The sequence below is a fragment of the Silurus meridionalis genome, chromosome 3 (genome assembly GCF_014805685.1).
Source record: "Silurus meridionalis isolate SWU-2019-XX chromosome 3, ASM1480568v1, whole genome shotgun sequence".
Lineage (NCBI taxonomy): Eukaryota > Metazoa > Chordata > Actinopteri > Siluriformes > Siluridae > Silurus > Silurus meridionalis.
In genome coordinates this window covers 32,788,158-32,798,745 of record NC_060886.1, presented here as the reverse complement: position 1 = coordinate 32,798,745, position 10,588 = coordinate 32,788,158, and the positions used below count along the sequence as shown (strand labels likewise).

General features: G+C 40.2%; 2 long non-coding RNA genes across 2 annotated transcripts; both read left to right on the top strand.

Moving 5' to 3' along the window:
* Positions 1 to 4,922: 4,922 nt before the first annotated feature.
* LOC124383042 lies at positions 4,923 to 6,086 on the top strand. The gene is made up of 4 exons (XR_006925206.1): positions 4,923 to 4,991; positions 5,065 to 5,127; positions 5,214 to 5,366; positions 5,505 to 6,086. It is a non-coding gene; the product is annotated as an uncharacterized LOC124383042 (long non-coding RNA).
* Positions 6,087 to 8,005: 1,919 nt separating this feature from the next.
* On the top strand, positions 8,006 to 10,215 carry LOC124383031. The gene is made up of 5 exons (XR_006925194.1): positions 8,006 to 8,247; positions 8,762 to 8,952; positions 9,116 to 9,266; positions 9,721 to 10,007; positions 10,039 to 10,215. It is a non-coding gene; the product is annotated as an uncharacterized LOC124383031 (long non-coding RNA).
* Positions 10,216 to 10,588: the final 373 nt, after the last annotated feature.

Below are 10,588 nucleotides of genomic sequence, written 5' to 3'. Positions count from 1 at the left end.
CGGTGGATTGTGTTCACCGACAATGTTTTCTGGAAGTATTCCTGAGCCCATGTTGTGATTTCCATTACATAGCATTCCTGTATGTGATGCAGTGCCGTCTAAGGGCCCGAAGATCACGGGCATCCAGTATGGTTTTCCCGGCCTTGACACTTACGCACAGAGATTGTTCCAGATCAGGGGTCACCAACCTTTTTGACACCAAGAGCTACTTCTTGGGTACCGACTAATGTACTAGTTTGATACACACTTCTAAAATAACACATTTGCTAAATTTACCTTTAATTATATGTTATTATTAATAATTAATGATATTCATCTATATCAGGGGTGTCAAACTCAATTGCACAGGGGGCCGAAACTCAAAGCACACTTTAGGTCACGGGCCGAACAGGATAAACATTTATTGAACACACTAAAACTCAATGTTTTTTTTTAACATAAATATGGATAAAAACAGTCAGGAATATTATTCCAGAATAAATAAACTTAAACTTTAAATAAATAGCTCTTTATAAAAATATCTCCTGTCAAAATTATACAAGTTAGAAATATGAACATGCTGCAAAAAAAACCCTGAACAAATAAATAAAAATTGTGCTTTTAAGTAAACATTGAAATAACAACAAATCAAAACAATCAGATTTCTTTGCTCCTATGCCATTTAAAAAAAAATAATCTTAAACTTTAAATAACTTAAAATATTTTGCTCTCCATAAAAATATCTCCTGTCAAACACCAGACATCTCACAGCTTTATCATGTAGCTCTTAAGAACCTCTCCCTCAGTAAATAACCGGCTGATGTGCCTCTGATTTCTCCTCTGTTTTCACACCAGCTTCACTTTGTGATTTTGCTCTGGTGAAAAACGTCTGCTGAAATGTCAGATTCTTCTTTAACTCTTCTACTTTCTGTATCTTCTGCTCTGCATTCAGGTTTTTCAGCTTCTCCTGATGTTTTGTCTCGTATTTCCGTCTTAGATTCAATTCCTTAATTACAGCCACATTCACTCCACTAATAAGACACAAGAGTTTACCACCAGTGTCAGTAAACATCTACTCAGAATCCTATCGGTTTTGAAAGGCTCTGTTTTTAGAATCCACTTTTCTCTTTCCCATTGTGAAGGGCTTCACAATAACTTTACAATAGGGTTAAATACATCAACAGAAGCTCAACTTGATTGACGCTGGAATGTTTCCAGGTTGTCTAGTGTTCGGTAAGGCAGATGAAGCACTGCATTATGGGATTTGTAGTTTGGGTTATCAGCGCTTCATATCGCCAGGACATTAATAACAATAATAATAGATCTATATAAAATCATCTCGCGGGTCAGATATAATTGTACGTCGGGCTGGATTTGACACTGAGTTTGACACCCCTGAACTATGTGAAGACACTGATCATGTTAATGATTTCTCACAATAATTATCAACAATGATTTCATTAGATAGGAAACAGCTATTTTTAGAAACGGCCCTATTTATTTCTAAAAATAGCTGTCACCACATTGGTGACCACTGATGTAGAATATATAATGAATTAAATTTGTATAATAATGAAATGATATATGCATAAATTAAATATACATACATTGAAAACAAGCATTTGAACATAGTAAAGCCACAGTAAATCATGTTTGAGAACAGATAAGTTACTGTTGTAGACAAATGCTATAAAAAGAGAAAGAAACGGAGAAACGCAGCAAGTTAACAGACTTAATGAAAAAAAAGCAAAAAATATACATTTGTTTAGAAATGCTGTTATTTGCTGCTTTTAGATTTAGTGTTTGTTCGCACTGTTTTAATTAAATCATCACGATGTCATGATCGAACCGATTGCGCAACCTGATGCTCGCGAGTCATGACAGAACAGATCCAGTGCAACTCCTGAAGTTACAAACAAACAGTTTACACAATAACACTTCAATAAACTACACAACCCAGCCATTAGGGAGGCACAAGCCAGTGCATTCTTAGTGCCGGTCCCAAGCCCGGGTAAATGGGGAGGGTTGCGTTAGGAAGGGCATCCAGCGTAAAACATGTGCCAAATCAAATATGCGGATCACAAATGATAATTTCATACCGGATCGGTTGAGGCCCGGGTTAACAACGACCGCCACAGGTATCGTTAGCCGACGGGGTACCGGTGGAAATTGGGCTACTGTTGGCCGAAGGAGGAGAAGGAGAGGAGGAAGACGTCTACAGAGACGGCAGGGAAAGGAGCAGTGTAGGAGAGTGGAGGTTAGGGTTGGTACTTTAAATGTCGGTACTATGACGGGAAAGGGAGAGATAGCTGATATGATGGAGAGGAGAAAGGTAGATATGCTGTGTGTTCAGGAGACCAAGTGGAAAGGGAGTAAGGCCAGGAACATTGGAGGTGGTTTAAACTGTTTTATCATGGTGTGGATGGAAAGAGAAATGGTGTAGGGGTGATTCTGAAGGAAGAGTACAGTAAGAGTGTAGTGGAGGTGAAGAGTTTCTGATAGGGTGATGATCGTGAAGGTGGAAGTCGAAGGGATGATGATAAATGTCATCAGTGCCTATGCTCCACAAGTTGGCTGTGAGATGGAGGAGAAGGAAAGATTCTGGAGTGAATTAGATGAAGTGGTAGATGGTGTACCTAGGAAAGAACGGTTGGTGATTGGGGCAGATTTTAATGGGCATGTAGGTGAAGGGAACAGAGGTGACGAGGAGGTGATGGGTAGGTATGGTTTTAAGGAGAGGAATGTGGAAGGGCAGATGGTGGTAGATTTTGCTAAAAGGATGGAAATGGCAGTGGTGAACACTTATTTTAAGAAGAAGGAGGATCATAGGGTGACGTATAAAAGTGGAGGAAGGTGCACACAGGTGGACTATGTGCTATGCAGGAGATGCAACCTGAAGGAGATTGGAGACTGTAAGGTGTTGGCAGGGGACAGTGTAGCTAGACAGCATCGGATGGTGGTCTGTAGGATGGTTTTGGAGGTGAAGAAGAAGAGGAGGAGAGTGAGGACTGAAAGAAGAATAAGATGGTGGAAACTGAAGGAGGAAGAGTGTAGTGTGAGGTTCAGGGAAGAGGTCAGAGAGAGGCTCAGTGGTGTTAAGGAGGTGTTGGATGATTGGGCAACTACTGCAGGAGTGATGAGGGAGGCAGCTAGAAAAGTACTTGGTGTGACATCTGGAAATAGAAAGGAAGACAAGGAGACGTGGTGGTGGAATGAGGAAGTGCAGGAGAGCATAAGGAGAAAGAGGTTGGCAAAACAGAAGTGGGATAGACAGAGTGATGAGAAAAGTAGGCAGGAGTACAAGGAGATGCGGCAGCAGGTTAAGAGGATGTGGTGAAAGCCAAGGAAAAGGCATATGAGGAGCTGTATGAGAGGTTGGACACTAAGGAAGGAGAAAAGGATTTATACAGATTGGCCAGGCAGAGGACCGAGCTGGAAAGGATGTACTGCAAGTTAGAGCAGTAAAGGATGGAGAGGAAATGTGTTGACTAGTGAGGAGAGTGTGTTGAGAAGGTGGAGGGAGTATTTTGAGCAGCTGATGAATGAGGAAAATCAGAGAGAGAAGGTTGGATGATGTGGAGTTGGTGAAGCAGGATGTAGATAGGATTAGTAAGGAGGAAGTGAGAGCAGCGATTAAGAGGATGAAGAGTGGAAAGTCAGTTGGACCAGATGACATACCGGTAGAAGCGTGGAGATGTTTAGGAGAGATGGCAGTGGGTTTTGACCAGATTGTTTAACAGGATTTTGGAAGGTGAGAAGATGCCTGAGGAATGGAGAAGGAGTGTGCTGGTACCGATCTTTAAGCATAAAGGAGATGTGCAGACCTGCAGTAACTACAGGGGAATTAAGTTGAGAAGTATAGAGAAGGACAGAAGGGATTGCATTGTGTATTTGTGGATTTAGAGAAAGCCTACGACAGGGTGCCAAGAGAGGAGTTGTGGTATTGTATGAGGAAGTCAGGTGTGTCAGAGAAGTATGTGAGGGTGGTGCAGGACATGTATGAGGACAGTGTGACAGCAGTGAAGTGTGCAGTAGGTACGACAGACTGGTTTAGGGTGAAGGTTGGACTGCATCAAGGATCGGCCCTGAGCCCTTGTCTGTTTGCAGTGGTGATGGACAGGTTGACGGACGAGGTCAGACAGGAGTCTCCCTGGACTATGATGTTTGCGGATGATATTGTGATTTGTTGTGAGAGTAGGGAGCAGGTTGAGAAGAGCCTGGAGAGGTGGAGATATGCGCTGGAGAAGGGGAATGAAACTCAGTAGGAGTAAGACAGAATACATGTGTGTGAATGAGAGGGAGGGCAGTGGAGTGGTGCGGTTGCAGGAGAAGAGCTTCAGAAGGTGGAGGAATTCAGGTACCTGGGGTCAACAGTGCAAAGTAATGGAGAGTGTGTTAGAAGTGAAGAAAAGAGTGCAGGCAGGGTGGAGTGGGTGGAGAAGAGTGACAGGAGTGATTTGTGATAGTAGGGTATCTGCAAAATGAAAGGAAAGTTTATAGGACTGTGGTGAGACCTGCGATGTTGTATGGATTAGAGACAGTGGCATTGAGTAAAAGACAGGAGGTGGAGCTGGAGGTAGCAGAGCTGAAGATGTTGAGGTTTTCGTTGGGAGTGGCGAGGATGGATAAGATTAGAAATGAGTTTATTAGAGGGACAGCGCATGTAGGATGTTTTGGTGACAAGGTGAGGGAGGCGAGATTGAGATGGTTTGGACATGTGCAGAGGAGGGACATGAATTATATTGGTAGAAGAATGCTGAGGATGGAGCCACCAGGTAGGAGGAAAAGAGGAAGGCCAAGAAGGAGGTTCATGGATGTGGTGAGGGAAGACATGCAGGTAGTTGGTGTAAAAGAGGCAGATGTAGAGGACAGGGTGGTATGGAGACGGATGATCCGCTGTGGCGACCCCTAATGGGAGCAGCCGAAAGAAGAAGAAGAAGGATGAAGATGATGACGATGAAGAGACCACATCTGCTGTGACAGAAGTGGACAATGTTGGTAGATCCACTGAGGTATGATGCATACCATTATAATGTATGGCCCCTTTTTGCATTAGAGTAACAAACTGTCATTGTCCTTTCACAGTACATACCTAGGGATTTGCCCACAGATGAAGGTCCTTCAACCTCAGCACACAATCTAAGCAGGGTAAGAATTTGTGTCCAGGTGTCCATATTTGAATTTTATTGTCTGACCAAACAATTTCATTCATTACATTTTTTCCACCTTCCTAGTTGCCAGCAAAGGAGCTGTATAAGGTCCATCTTTAAAAACAAATAAGAAAAAGTGACATGGAGATGGACCTTATACCGCTTCAAATGGAAGAGAAAAGACTCCTCATTAAAAAAGCAGCACTGGAAATTGAATTACTGGAGCATCGCCTTAAGGTAAGAACTTGTCTGAATAATAATCTGTTGCATGTTAAAAGTGAGTGTGAGTGAGTGTGAGTGAGTGAGTGAGTGTGAGTGAGTGAAAAAAGCAATATAAAAAAACATTTTATTGAATTTTATTTTATTGTTTTTCAGGAAATAAAGAAATAAACTGCCTGGCAGACCAGTGAAAAAAATTAATAAAAGTGATTTTGACAGACCCTGTCTCTCAAAAGTCTTCTGTCTCTGTTGGCCTCTAAAATCTGTAGGTGTTCCTCTGGGCCATCTTTCTCAATACAAGGAGGGTGGCTCTCTTCTCTTATAGTGGCAATATTGTGAAGCACAACACACGCTACTATAATGTCGCATGCCCTCTCTGGACTAACCCGGAGCCCACGCAGACTCTGAAACTGAGATTTGAGGATCCCTATAGTCATCTCCACCTTGGCCCGTGTTCGGCTGTGAGGCAGGTTAAACCGTGTCTGTGGTCCAGGCTCAGGTTCAGGGTAGGGTGTCATTAAATAGGGCAGACAAGGATCCTCTGTCCCCCAGCAAGTAACCATTGTACTGTCCTGTAATGATTGAAATGTACAACACAAATGTAGTAAAAAGGAAAAAAAAAAAAACAATTGTATAAAGCAAAACATACCCTGCTGAAATGTCTGGTAAATTCTTGCATCATGCACAGATCCTGGACATTTTGCCTCAACATTGGTAATGATTTGGGTTGCCTCACATATTACCTAGTTAGTGGAAAAAGTAATGACTTCAATGATTTTAAAAAGGGAAAAAATTAAGTTGTTACCTGCACATTGATGCTATGAATAGATTTCCTATTAACACAGTCTCCCTCATTTATTGGTGGAGCTTTAATAGGAATGTGAGTGCCATCAATGCACCTAATTACATTTGGAAACCCTGAAACAGAAAGTTATGGAAGTATGAAGTGTGTGTGCGCATAATGAATACATGTATAGATATAAATAATATGACTAAATATAAAAAAAAAAAAATATATATATATATATATATATATATATATATATATATATATATATATATATATATATATGTGTGCCAGACATACTGTACGAACGGCTTTACACACAGTCGCCTTTCCCACATGCTCTGAATCGCCCACACTGTACAAAATTTTTCCTGCGCTAAGCGCAGAACATGATTTGTCACATTTGCGATATGCGGTTTTAAAAGACGTTAAATAAACTAATGAATCTTTTGAGAAACGATAACGCTCTTTCAAATATTCATTAGGGTATGCAAACATCAATACGCGGTGTTATAACCCTCTCCCGACGAAAAAGACCTCGTATAATTTGTGCTTCTACGTCCAAAGGATCCTCATCAAAAGGCACGCCGAAGTTACACTGAAACATAACCTGCTCCCGAGCAGGTTATCTTCAGAGAGTCAGTTGCTATGGTTACATACATACCCAGAAAGTTACCTCCGTTTTTGGAACCGAAAGTTGAGGTTATCCACGAACTTACCCTTAAACATACCCAGGTATGTCACATAACCTGCTTTCTGGAATACCCCCCAGGTGTCGCCATGTTTTTTTATGCTACGCCTCTCATTTCAAACCTTTTATTTCCAGCCAGTAGCATTATGGAAACAAAATGACTGATGGACAATGTAGCAGGACATTGTGCAGGATGTCCTGCTACATTGTCCATCAGTGCAGGATTCTAACGATATATGGGAGGATTTTATTCTCCACGTGTGTGAGGCTTGGTTTTATTACGCTTTACAAACTATTACTGGTTGAAGCAGCGAAGAAGCAGTGATGAACCAGGAAGTGATGCGGCTCTCAGGTCAACACAAACAGCTGTTTAAAGCTCGTGCTAACTGGACTTTGTTTACAAAAAAAAAAAGAAAACAATGAAAAAAAATGGACAATCAAATAAGTTGTTTTATCTGAGATTTGCACAAAAAGCAGAAGACTTTTTTTGGGGGCGTAGTAACAACAGAGACATGGAGCTCTACATCTGGAAGTTACAATAAATCTCCCCTTATAGCTTTATACGATTTTATTGGTTTTATTGCCTGTTTGTTTTTATAAGAGAAATGCTTGAAAAGTAAGTTTGTGTGTGTGTGTGTGTGTGTGTGTGTGTGTGTGTGTATTGTTGAGATTGGAATGGCCAGACATCAATATGAATGGCCATGACTGAAGAACAATAGCTTGTCTGGCTACCTGGCCATCAATATGAATGCCAAATCAATATCAATAGCCCCAAACATGTAGAACAAAAGCCTTTAATGGTCAGCAATTCATTAATATGCAGACTGTATGAATAGAGTATGAATAATCACCTGAGTTGATTATTCATCTCAAACAGGGGGAGGGAGAAAAGGATCAGACAGTCTCAAATAAATGTTTGTAGGAATCTTATTTGTTATGAAAATCTTCATAAAATTTGAAATATAAACTCATGAGACATGTGGCGTTCCACCCAGTACTTTTCTGGATTGCTCCAGGACTGATTTCATGTATTTATATATAAAATAAAAATAATGTTCAATGCAGGAAATGTATATCTATGGCACTTCATCATCTATAACTTAATATCTTTTATATGTCACCCTGTTTGACAAACAAAAGGATTTTTAGCATGTGCTGTCACGTGACCACACACACACACACGCACACACACGGCCGAGACTCGGTGATTACCAGCGGATTAACCAAAGCTGAACAGATTCGGAGGCGTCAACAACGAACACAAAACTTTGTCGTCTCAGCGCGACCATGCAAAAGGGGTCCACACCCAACGTGGGGCTCGAACCCACGACCCTGAGATTAGGAGTCTCATGCTCTAGTGACTGACCTCACCGGCACATAGTCTGTTCCGCCTTGTTCCATGAAAGCACTCAGCCAATGGCGTAAGTTTGTCCATCTTTTATTCTCCAGGCGTTCAACTGTAGTCCACGACAGGTATATTCTCTGGAATTAGACTTTGAGGAAAGTAAACTAGGTAAAATGAACTGCATGACAAAACACATTAACCACAATAGACTTGTGCATATTTTCCTGTATTTTATTGTCTATTATGGTGTTGTTATGGTTGTTTTTATGATCTTTGGTGATCATGATGTACTAATATATTGCAGCACTTCATGTGTTACTGTATTTTACAATGAACTGCATTAACATAAAGAACAGATCATTAGAAAGAACTTTTTTGCGTGTGATATTGTGTATTAATGTATTTTTTCGCATGGTAGTTGTTCATTGCATCACTTTTCAAGCTACTATCTCTTATTATATGCTGCGTTAACGACATAAACAACAACAAATTCATGTATCTTAAAACATTCTCATACGTGCATTACATTTACATTATTGTGTTTTTTTGTGAGCTGTGCAGTATATTGCCTCACATGCTGTCATCTTTAGGCTTTAGGAGGTGATGAGTGGACGTCTCGTCTGTGGTGGTAGAGGATGATGAGTGGACGTCTCGTCTGTTGTGGTAGAGGATGATGAGTGGACGTCTCGTCTGCTGCGGTTTGGCAGCACTGGGGTTATTCTCTGAAGCTGGAAACATACCTGCTCCCCACCAGAAGAAATGGTTTGATCTGTTTCATAAGGTTTGTGCTGACAAAAATGTATAATAGAAGATGATTAAACACATTTCCCATAACCTAAAGGTCTTTTTTTGTACAGAGTGAGAAAGTGTTCATTTCAGATTTTCAGGTAATCATCTCTTTCATGTCACATCACTGTGAACTTATATTTGTGACCAAACTTTAGCGCTCGAGTTTCCTCGTGCACCGACCAGCCTTTTCTTTGCATCCACCGAAGTTTATATTATGGCCCACACGCCTTCCACCAGCGCCCGCCCGTGTTTATTTCCCGTTCAGCGACCTTCCGCTTGTCTCTCTGCTTGGTGTCTCTCTCGGAGGTTCGTGTTTTTTCTTTTATTGGGGTCACCAGACTAAAATAGAGCACTGATTAGTCTCATCAGCTGCAGGTGTTTCTTACCGCTCGTTCCGTCCGGCTCCGCCTCCACTCATGCACCGCTGCTACAGTTTACATCCCTAATCATATATAACAATGTCTGCTTTATCTATTCCCATGTCTCATCCAGCGATCAAATAGTGGAAGCACTGAGATCATTGTAAAAGACTTTGGATTTTGCTCTAATGTGTTAAAGTGTGTTATATTTATAGATCTTCATATCACTTGACTTCTGCCCTCAGACTCTCACTAGTGTACAGAGATGATTGTGGATTAAACATATTAATGTGTGAATGTTAGATTTTGCAATGTTTCTTCTTATTTAGATCTGTAAAAAATACCAAGACTAAAAGGTGAATAAAACCTGTTTTCCACACTCTTTATTGTTCTTTTACCAGGTCGTAAGTGTTCCACCTGCTGCAAGTGTTCCACCTGCTTTACTCCACTCCTACTGCTGTAGCGCCCTCTACCTCCACCCCCACCATTATACAGCCTGCACTTACATTATCACTGCTCATTCATTATTTTCATATTTCAGTATTTACTCCACACGCAATTATCTCTGGAAGGTCCCCAAAGCCTTTTATAGTCATATTGTCTTTTATTGGATAGAAGATTATTTGTGTTTTCTTCAAAAAGGGAAATCAGATCTTTACATTTCCAGCACGTGTGATTTTACATGAATGTCAGTCTGTTCTGTCGCCTCTCTTTTTTAGTTTACAAAGTCACGGTTTGGTGAATCCTTCAGCAACAATTCAGCAGCCAAACCTAATGTAAATGTACCAATGCAGATTCCTGTCATTTAAAAAGATCTTCATATGTCATTATCATCATCATTATTATGCTTAAGTTCATAATATACAATATGTGTCTTTACAGCCTGGTAGTCAAAGTTCATCTCCTTCAGCCAGTCCTTCATCTGCATCCATGATTCTATTTTTGTGGATTTAATATTTGTATCTATTGTTGTTTATTATTTGGTTGGTTTTTTTAAACCCACTTTGGAACTTTTTAATCATAAATGTTTGTATTTGTTGTTAAATACCCTTACTAATATGTACATAATTTGTAAATAATATTTTTTGTCTTTGTGTGTTTGCATTATTATTTTTTATCATGTGACATTTTTGTAGCATTTTCAGTAATTAAAATTAAAATGTTTTATTGTTCATAGAACAGTGACTCGTGAATTATTCTGTGAACCTGCTGAACCTATTATCATCCTCATTATTATTATTATTATTACTGTTATATATATAAAATTTT